Source organism: Lycium barbarum, chromosome 10 (assembly GCF_019175385.1).
Source record: "Lycium barbarum isolate Lr01 chromosome 10, ASM1917538v2, whole genome shotgun sequence".
In the NCBI taxonomy this organism is placed as follows: Eukaryota; Viridiplantae; Streptophyta; class Magnoliopsida; order Solanales; family Solanaceae; genus Lycium; species Lycium barbarum.
This window is the reverse complement of record NC_083346.1, coordinates 99,537,050-99,546,960: the sequence shown is the minus strand read 5'-3', so window position 1 is coordinate 99,546,960 and position 9,911 is coordinate 99,537,050. Positions and strand designations below refer to the sequence as shown.

General features: G+C 33.0%; 1 long non-coding RNA gene across 1 annotated transcript; it reads left to right on the top strand.

Annotated features, from left to right (window-relative positions):
- Nucleotides 1-4,602: 4,602 nt before the first annotated feature.
- LOC132616155 (uncharacterized) lies at nt 4,603-5,034 on the top strand. Its single transcript, XR_009573027.1, has 2 exons — nt 4,603-4,696; nt 4,770-5,034. It is a non-coding gene; the product is annotated as an uncharacterized LOC132616155 (long non-coding RNA).
- The last annotated feature ends 4,877 nt before the right edge of the window (nt 5,035-9,911 follow it).

The following is a 9,911-nucleotide window of genomic DNA, read 5'->3' as shown; positions in this document are numbered from 1 at the left end:
ATCAATTTTCTTAAATGTTAATAATTTGATGAAGTTACCATGTTTTTATCAGTATTTATAACGTATCATTTTATACAACTTTCTTAATCCAAGTTATAAAGTATATAAGTTAATGTATTTGCCTCCATTTGGGTTTGAAAAGTTACCAAAGTGCAAATTCCGTGCAAAGGTATAGCAGTTCGGAAAATAAAAAATTAGAATTGTCATTTTCTTATTTATATACTCCTTATATATAGTTAAATTTATCCTCATTTGGATAAGTTAATTTTTATATACTATCAAGAAACCATATAAAATTGATAATAATTAAGGATAAAATAGTGAAAAGATTTCTTAATTTCTAGGTATGAGTGATTTGTTAGAAAACTTTGTCAACTCAAACATTTATTAGGTCTTTCTTTACATTTAAACATGCTTGCGTCATATGTTCCTCTCCATATGCTTCTCCCTATTAAACATTCAACATTTTTACTTCTTTAATGACGTTATATGTGCTTACAAATACAAAAAGTAAAAATTATTAAATTATCATTGTTTAGTGTTGAAAACGATGGTAGTGTTATCAATCAAGATTAAATTATTTAACACCTCTGGTTCGATTAACTAAAAATCAATCTTTTTAAGCATGAAGCATGTATAAATAACTTAATTGGTTCTTGAGTTCATTTTATGAATTTAGGTTATGTATTGAATTTCGTCTAAAACTAAGGTTAAAAACACATTTGACTAGCACAAAGTCTTGACACATAAAATATTGAGTGGAAAAGTAATAAATATAAAAATAAATCTATTTTTATCTATAAATGAAATTTCATTTCACAAATTCATTAAAATATAAAAAATAATTTTCAATTTATGATCTTCGACGAGTTCTAATTATTATACTTTATCATGTTAGTTTATAGAATATCGAATCACTTGTGTCATTTGGTATTTGCTAATTTTCCTACCAAGCTTATTTCCTCATAGATATTTTTTTTAAAAGACTTATCCAATTATACGACGAACAAACTTATATGAATATGAAAATTTATAAACAAAATATGAATAACCTGCAATTATATTTAATTAATTATGTACCAAAAAAGTGACACAAATTATACTTATTTGATAAAACGTACGCATTATTTTTATATTTTGAGTTTGAATCTGGACTTAGCACGGACCTGTGTGGGTTTAGCAGAATCCAATAGCTTTGGTACATATCATGTATAATATAGGGAAAAGTATTCAAAACACACTCAAACTATAGCCAAAATTGCCATAACACACCTCAACTTTGCGGGGGTCCTATGACCCCCCCGGACTTATTTTTTGTGTATTTTTTATGCTTTCAACCGGACAAAGTCACTCAAATGACATCGAGTGTATGCACGCGCTCATAAAGTTAAAACCAGACGGGTAATTTTCATTATTTTGCTCTCCAAAATTTGAAATCAAGAATTCTCACAGACTCTTTCCACTCGATTTCTACCATTTTAATCACTCAAATACCATTTTATTCTGCAAATCAGTGTGAATCATAGTTAAACTAAGTTTAAGTGGTAACATCGCGGTGGATTTTGACCCGAAATCGTCGATTTATCTTGAAGGTAGTGGCAAGATTTTAGTGAACTGAAAAAATACCAGGTTAGTCGTGTTCTTTGTCAGTATTGTACGCGTAAAGTTTATTTTTTTCTATATTATATAGGATTTGTGACATTGTCGTATGAATTTCTAGGGTTTGTTAAAAAATTATGGGTTTTTCTTAGTTTAAATTGGGGTTATTTGGGGTTAAGATATGTGTAAGCTTATGCCGTGTAGTATTACTCTTGTAAGTGCGTCCAATTTATTTTCACCCCAAAATGTGATTTTGGGGTCTGTTTGGCCTTGTATTGTCAGAAGTCTGAATTTAATTGTTGTTATTTGCTGTATGTGTGGGGCTGTGATTGTTGTTGACCATATATTGTTATTGTATATGTGTGGTATTGATTGTTTGTACTATTATTGAATTGTAATTTCAGGTATGAGTGGGGTTGTATTAGTAACATTGAGATGGTATCATGGTGGGGTTTTGAATGTCAGTAGTGGGCAACCAAAGTATGAGGGTGGACAAATAACAGAGTTTTTGGATATTGATGTGGATAGGATGTCCTTTTTTGAACTAAGGGATTATATTAAAGAACTAGGGTATACTACAAGTTGTTCATTTTGTGTTAGGAGACCTAATAGTGACAGTGTTGTAGAAATCCAAACTGATAGGGACATTATGGAAATTTCACAAAGTTTTGAAAATGGGGATACTATTGAAATCTATGTCTGTCACATGGTTGATAATTTAGATAATGTAGATGGCCCCATTGCTTTGCTGGAATACACTAGCCCCAATGAGGAATCTTTGGGTGCTTTTAATGAAGAAAGGGATGGGGGTATCCAAGAAGGGGATGAGTTTGCTTTTAATAAAGAACCAGCAACTACTGAAACTGCAGCACCTGCTAAACCAGTAGCTGCTGAAACTGCTGCTTCTGAAAACCCATTAAGTAGTGAATTTCCTATTCTTGAATCTGACCAGTCCACTGTTGATAGTTCTGAGTCTGACCAAGCTGAACTATTTAATGAACATGATGCTGAACATGAAAGTGATGATGTTCATGAAAAGTGCATAAATTTGAGGGCTGAAAGGAGGACATATCAGAGGAGGAAAAGAAGAGAAAGGATACCAAATGACCCTGGAGAAATTCCTGTTGGTGAAGTTGGTCCAGATCTGGGATTTGATGAAACTGCTACTCCTGACACAAGCTTGAAAGGTAAGGTTGCTGGGGATGAGCCAGTGTATGTCAGTTCTGATGCATATAGTGTTGAATCAGATACAGATGATGAGTCAGGGTCTAGGAGGGCTAGGAGAAGGATAATTTTTGACAAAACTGTTGAAAAGGTGATGTGGGAGTTGGGGATGGGTTTTGAGGATGTAAATGAGTTTAGGGATGCTGTTACAAAATATGCACTTCAAAGGGGTGTGCAGTTAGAGAAATTTGTCAATGAGCCCAAAAAGGTTAGGGTGAGGTGTAGGGATGGCTTCCCATGGCTGCTATATGCAAGTCTTGACAAGAAGACTAATGATTTCATGATCAAAACCTACAATCCTAAACATAGGTGTGTCAAGACTACTAGAAATTACATGTGCAATGCTAAGTTCTTGTCTAAGCATTACAAGCATAGAATTACAGAACAGCCAAACATTAGGATTTTCAAGTTTCAGCAGTTGATTAGGGAAGAACTAAACATACATGTTGGAAAAACCACTGCCAGGAGAGCTAGAGCTAAAGTACTCCAAGAAATCATGGGTGATCATGTGTTAGAGTTTGAAAGAATATTTGACTATAGGGATGAAATGTTGAGGACTAATCCTGGGAGTACTTGTGTTGTTAAGGTTAATGACTCTGGTGAAAGTGGTATATGGGAACAAGGAGGACAACCATTACTGCTAAATGGTTTGAAAATGCAACAAGTTATGCTGCACCTGTTGCAGCCAATGCACCTGTCCAACCTGTTGCTTGTCAGTCTAATGTGAGTAGGGGAAGACCAAGAAAAACCTCTCAAGCTTCTAGTGCTGCACCTGTTGCAGCCAATGCACTTGATCAACCTGCTGCTTCTCAGTCTAATGTGAGGAGGGGAAGACCAAGAAAAACCTCTCAAACTACCCCTTACAAAAGGCCTAGGACTGTTGGAATGGGTGTATTTGTGGCAGAAAATGGATTTACAACATACAATGTAAGAGCTGAAATATTTGTTGGAATGGGTATATTTGTTGCAACTGAGTTTACTAACTATAAACAATTATTTTGCTTTGTCTACAGCATGGCTTGCCAAGTAGTAGGATAATTGATGCTGCTCCAACAAAGCATATAAGGTCAGCTAATGTTACTGGGGACCTTGGTCACAAAGCAAGGAATGGATTGAGGTGGAAGGGTAAAGCATCAATGACATCAAGCCAGCTTGAAGAGATGAGGGTAAAGAAAAGGAAAAAGGTGACAGCAACCCAGAACTCGCAGACAAAAGATCCATGGAAGTAGTGTTAATATGTTGGTAGTTGGCAGAACAAGTTAATGTAGTTGGCAGTTTTTGCAGTTCATAAACAAACTAAAGTAGTTGTGGCTTAGATGTTTGTTTTGTGACATTATGCTACTGCACTACTTTTGTACAAACTTATATTGGTGTAATTGTTTATATATAGCAAGGTCTGTTTCTATTATTAAGTCCTGTCTCTTTCAGCAGTTGATTTAGCAGTTAATGTCCACAATGTTTGTTTCTATTTGACATTGTTGGTGCACATTTTTAATGTCCAGAATGTGGAACCTATGTTCCAACAGATCTGGTCTTTTTGAAAGTGCAGTTTATGGACCAACTGAAATCTGGTCATGCATTTGAACTACATTAATGTTGCTTACCAAATCTGGTCAAGCATTTTGAACGTTGCTCACTAAATGTGGTCAAGCTTTTGACCGGATTTAAAGGTGGTCAACAACAGCTAAGGTGGTTGGGGGTTAAGTAGTGGGGAATTTATTGCAAAACACATTATAAATATAGGCTTTCACTCACACTCTAATACTATAAAAAAATAGCATTCTACACAGCCTCTAAGATGAGCCTTAATTCGAAAATGGTAGCTTATTTTGAGAAACAATTGACCAAATCATACGTCGACAAGGATGATTTCGTAAGTGTTCATCTAATTTATTTGTTATTTTCAATTGTTATTTTAGTTTTAGTAATCACATGTTTTTCCGCAGATCCTTCCAAGTAGCATTCTTGAATTTCTCCCAGACAATGACCGTGAAGCTGTTGTAATTTCTGAAAGAGGTGCATACTTAATGAAATACAAAGTTGGTGCTCATACGCGGCTCTATCAAGGATGGAAAGAATTTATAGATGCTAACAGATTCAGGATAGGGGATGTATTGTGTTTCAAGGCTTGTGACGCTGCTAGGGACCGGATACACTTCCTTGTTGAAAAAAAAAACAGGAGATCATAGAAATAGATTAGACTGGTCTCCGTGTTTTCAATTTAAGCAAGGTTTATGTTGGAGCACATGTAACACCTTTGCTTTCTAAATTAAAGGGATTTCATTCATCAATTTCGAACTTAACATTAAACATAAACAAAAGAAAACTAGAAAGGATTTCCTAACATACATAACCAGAAGACAAGAGAAAATGGAAAAGTAGTTCCTAACTAACATTAACCACAACACAAAAGACATTTTCCCAAGCACTGCCTACCTAAAATCAAGCACAAAACTAAACCCAGAACTTCAAAAATACAAGAAACACTAAGGCAATTGGTCACGACAAGTCGAAGCATTTCCTCGCATTAACCAACTGATCCAACTAGCAAAACAAAACAAGATACAAAATGTGAAAATCAAATTAGAGATAAAGTTGTTGATCCCCTTCTTTTTCGATTTTATCTCTTTTGCATTTTCAATTTCGCCCAGATTAATCACACTTGATTGTTCTTCCATCTCCTTCATTTTCATATGAATTGAGACAGATTGTTCTTCCATTTCAATCTCTTTCAACATCTCGGCAATTTCGGAACTTCCACATCCTTCTTCCATCTCCTTAATTTTCTTCTCTTTTGAAGCTAATTCTCCATGCATCTCCTTCATTTTGTTCACCAACTTTGGAATAATGTATTTCGATCTTTCATCAACTTTGGAAAGATCCCTCCATCGAAAAAATTTACACTTCTTCGAACCATAGTAGGGGCAAGACCAATATCGTCTTCCGGGATTGTTGTCGGACCAGGAAGTCTTCAATGGGAGCAACACACCATGACTGCATTGCACCTCCGCATTCAACATTGGATCTTCATTGTCCATACAAAGCTTATTCAAATCCAATCTTGTTTCTTCCATAGCTAACCCAAATTTTTAATCAGAAATTTGGGGAAAGAAATTGTAAGAATCCAATCTTGGGTAAGAATTGAAACATAAAGAGAAGAAATTTACCACAAAATTTGGGGAAATCAATGTGGAAGAAGAGAAGATGTAGCCGTTTGAGGGGTTTTGATATTGGATTTGGGGAATTAAAATCGTTATTTGGACGACCATGTGGCAAATATACACTGGTCCATATCGTTTTTATCATCTCTTACGCGCTGAAGGAGAGTGGTTTCACTTGCTAGTCTAGGTCACCGGTTGAAAGCGTAAATAATACACAAAAAATAAGTCCAGGAGGGTCATAGGACCCTCGCAAAGTTGAGGTGTGTTATGACAATTTTGGCTATAGTTTGAGTGTGTTTTGAATACTTTTCCCTATAATATATTAAAAAAGATCACTAAAAGTGTATAAAACTAAATTCAGAATCTAATTGATAACATTTGAGGCGGTATATCGTAGAATTTGGGTAGAATAATACGGATTTGGGTTGTGGTCGACCAAGGAGTATGATGAAAGGGTGTTGATCATCCATTCTTGACTCGTTGATTATTCATTTTTTTTTTACGGCGGATAATATGAATATGATTCATATTTAACCTGCTTCAAACAAACCGCCCAGTTTAATTTTGATTCTATGACATTAAGCACTGAAGGTGCTACATGTGTTGCCTTCCTATTCCCACCTTTTCCCTCATTCTCCTTTAAAATTCATTCCTACATGCTACATGACCCCATGTAATTGGTACATTATACTATAAATTTGGGAATTCTTTTCTCGCCCCTTAGTCCATTCCATTCATTTTATATGTTATTTTTAGCTTTTATATTTTATTCAGAAAAATAATGTTTATATAATTAAGAAGGTTTTAATAGTTTTATTTTTTGTCAATTTTATCCACTTTTAGTTAAATGAATTTTTAATAACCCATAATAAATTGTTACTATTTAATTAAGGGTAATTTAATAAAACTACTTTTTACTTTTTAGGGGTAAGTGATTTTTTAAGAAGTGTGTCCGACTAAAAACATTATATAATATGGACCGGAGGATGTATTAGATTATCCTTTTCATTGTTTGTCATCATACATTTTGGTAAAGTTTAGATAATTTTTGAGCCACAGTTTCGTTTTCATCTAGAGCATTTAGTAGAACTTATTAATATAAGTATTGTCCCTCCTTTCCAACTTATGTGAATTTTTGTTTTTCAAGAGTGAATTTGACTAAAATTTGAAATTAAATAGAATTAGATCAACTTATCTAAATTTAAATATTTACAAATTATAAAAAAATACTATAAATTGCAATTTTAATTGAAAATTGATCTATTTAAGCATAAACTATGTATAAAGAACTAAACTAATTTTTGAGGTTCATTTAATGAATTTAATTGTTTTTTAATTTTGTCTAAACCTAAGCTTAAATCACCACATTTAACTAGCATAAACTCTTGACACATGAAATATCATGAGTGAAATTAAAATTTAATAAGTACCAAAATAATCTATTTTTATATAATACACAAATTATATTCTCACAAATTCATAAAAATGACAATATTTTTCAATTTATGATTTTCACCCTGTTGCAATTATTTTACATAATTTAAATCATGATACTTTACAGAATCTCGAGTCGCTTGTGTCCCTATGATATTTGATAATTCTCTTGCCAAACTTTCTTCCTCATAAATAATTTTTTATTTAAAAATTATCTAATTAGGTGACCAAGTAGGCGTTTGACGATAGACTCTAGATAGTTTTCACTTTATTTGAAATTTATGGAGTTGGAGTTGAAGATGGAGTTGTATTTGGCTAAAGTTTGTGCAAAGAATATTTGTAATAATGTTCATGCTTGAATGTAGTTAAATATAACTTCAAAAATAAAAAGTGAGTTAGAAAACATGTTATAAACTATTCCGAATTTGAAATACAAAAGTTGGATTTGGAATTTTCATGACCAAAAATTATTTTCCAAATAAAGTGAATATTATTCCGAAAAAATGAATAATTTATATGTCCTAAGAAATTTTTATGATTATCAGGACTTATCTGCATACATATTGCGGTAAGAAATACCAATAAAACTTCTTTAATTAAAATATATTAGTTTTATATCTAGCCTCATGTAACTAGTTTACATAATGTTTGTTTGAGACTCCCAAAGTCCCAATCAAGTAATATCTTGAGTAATACACAGTGTACAACTATACATGTCAATTGGACCAGGTCGAATTTGACAATTGGGCCAAGCTGCAAGGCCCTTACTAGGGTCGGCCCATTTATTCGTATCCAGTCCAAGACGTACTTAATTATTTGGACTGGTTTGATCGAAGATAATTGGAAACATATTGAATTTTGTTGAGCTTGAAAAAAATTATCTTTCGAAGAAGATAAAGTGAGTCTATTAATTTTGGAAGGTTTAGATTGAATCTAACTATTGAAAATCATATGATTAGTTTGAAAGTTATATAAATTTGAAGTCATTTAGAGTTGATTTGGATCAATTTGAAGGGAAAATCTATTGGTGAATTTATATAAAACATATTACAAATCCGGATGAATCGCCAAGATTTCATCCAGGCTGCTGAATATTTTTGACAATCCATCAGAATTTAGCCAGAAATCCTAACAAATTACTATAACTTGATGTTAAAACAAGTCTTGGCCAACATCAAATTACAAATCCCATGCTATTACTAGACTTTTGCTTAAAAGTTCTGAGAAATCACTATAAATCATCCTTGCAATTGCTAAACGTGTGCTTTCAATTCCTGACATGGAGATCATTTCTCCACAACGGGATTAAATTTTAAACGGTACTTCAAAAAATCGTATTTATGTAATCTCTCTTGCAAAATGGCTATATTTTCATAGACTCCAAAAATTACACATTTTATTATCCTATTCTCATTTCATTATTTAATCCAGAGCAATCCAAATGCTCTGTCAAGGTTCGCGCAGTACTTTGTCAAACTCTAAATTCTCAAGGATTTTAGTAAAAAATTATATTTATAAATTAAATCTGAATTAAATCAATGTTTGCATTATTTTCGTTTCGGCAATAGAAATTTAATTTTTTTTTAACACATGGAAGAGGAAGGGGAAAAAGGATTAATGGGATTTGAACCATACAACTATGAAAGACGGGAACTTAAGTATAGCAGTCATCATATAACTAAAATAATGTTTGTGATATATATATATATATATTCCTTCTTGGTAGTTGTGTGTTTCTTTCGATTTCATGTTTTTAATTTACTCGTAGATCTTTCGAGTGTTCGATCAGTTTGGTACAATTTTTAGATGTTTTGATTGGATGTTTTTGGTATTCATTTTCATAAAATGCTGCTACATCAATATCATACCTAATTAAATTTGGTGCGGTTCGATTTTTGTCCTTTTGATTTGGTAATCTCGATTTATTGGTAACCTCGATTTGTTCATGTTTCTACATGTCTGCTTGGTGTAATATATATAAATTCAAATGGATGGTGTTTTAGTCTTTCAGTAATATTTTGTGCTCATCCTTGTAGAGTTGTGCTTCTTCAATTCAAAAAAGGATAGCTAAGTTGATGAAAATATCAAAATGCTTTCCTAATAATTCCTTGCGTGTTCTTGTTGCCTAAAACCCCTACCCGTTTGACCTAATTTCTTTCAATCCCGACCGTTCATTCATATAAATCCAACGGATTACGTCTCTCATATATAATATCCTTTTCACACTCTCTAGTTCCCAAATCCAATACTCGTCGTGTCTTCTCTTCTAGAGAAATTCAACTGGCAACTGGTAAGTTTAATCTTCTAGTCGTCTTCTTGGGAAGAAGATCCCGGAGAAGGGAAGTCCAAGGAACATGTAAGCAGTAATATTTTTTTAAAATTATTCTTCTATTTTTGTGTACCTGCCTCTTTATTATCATTGTCACGAGTGCTTTATGGGGGAGATGTGAGGTTGTTTTACTCTTATCTTTCCCAATGTAATCATATACTCGA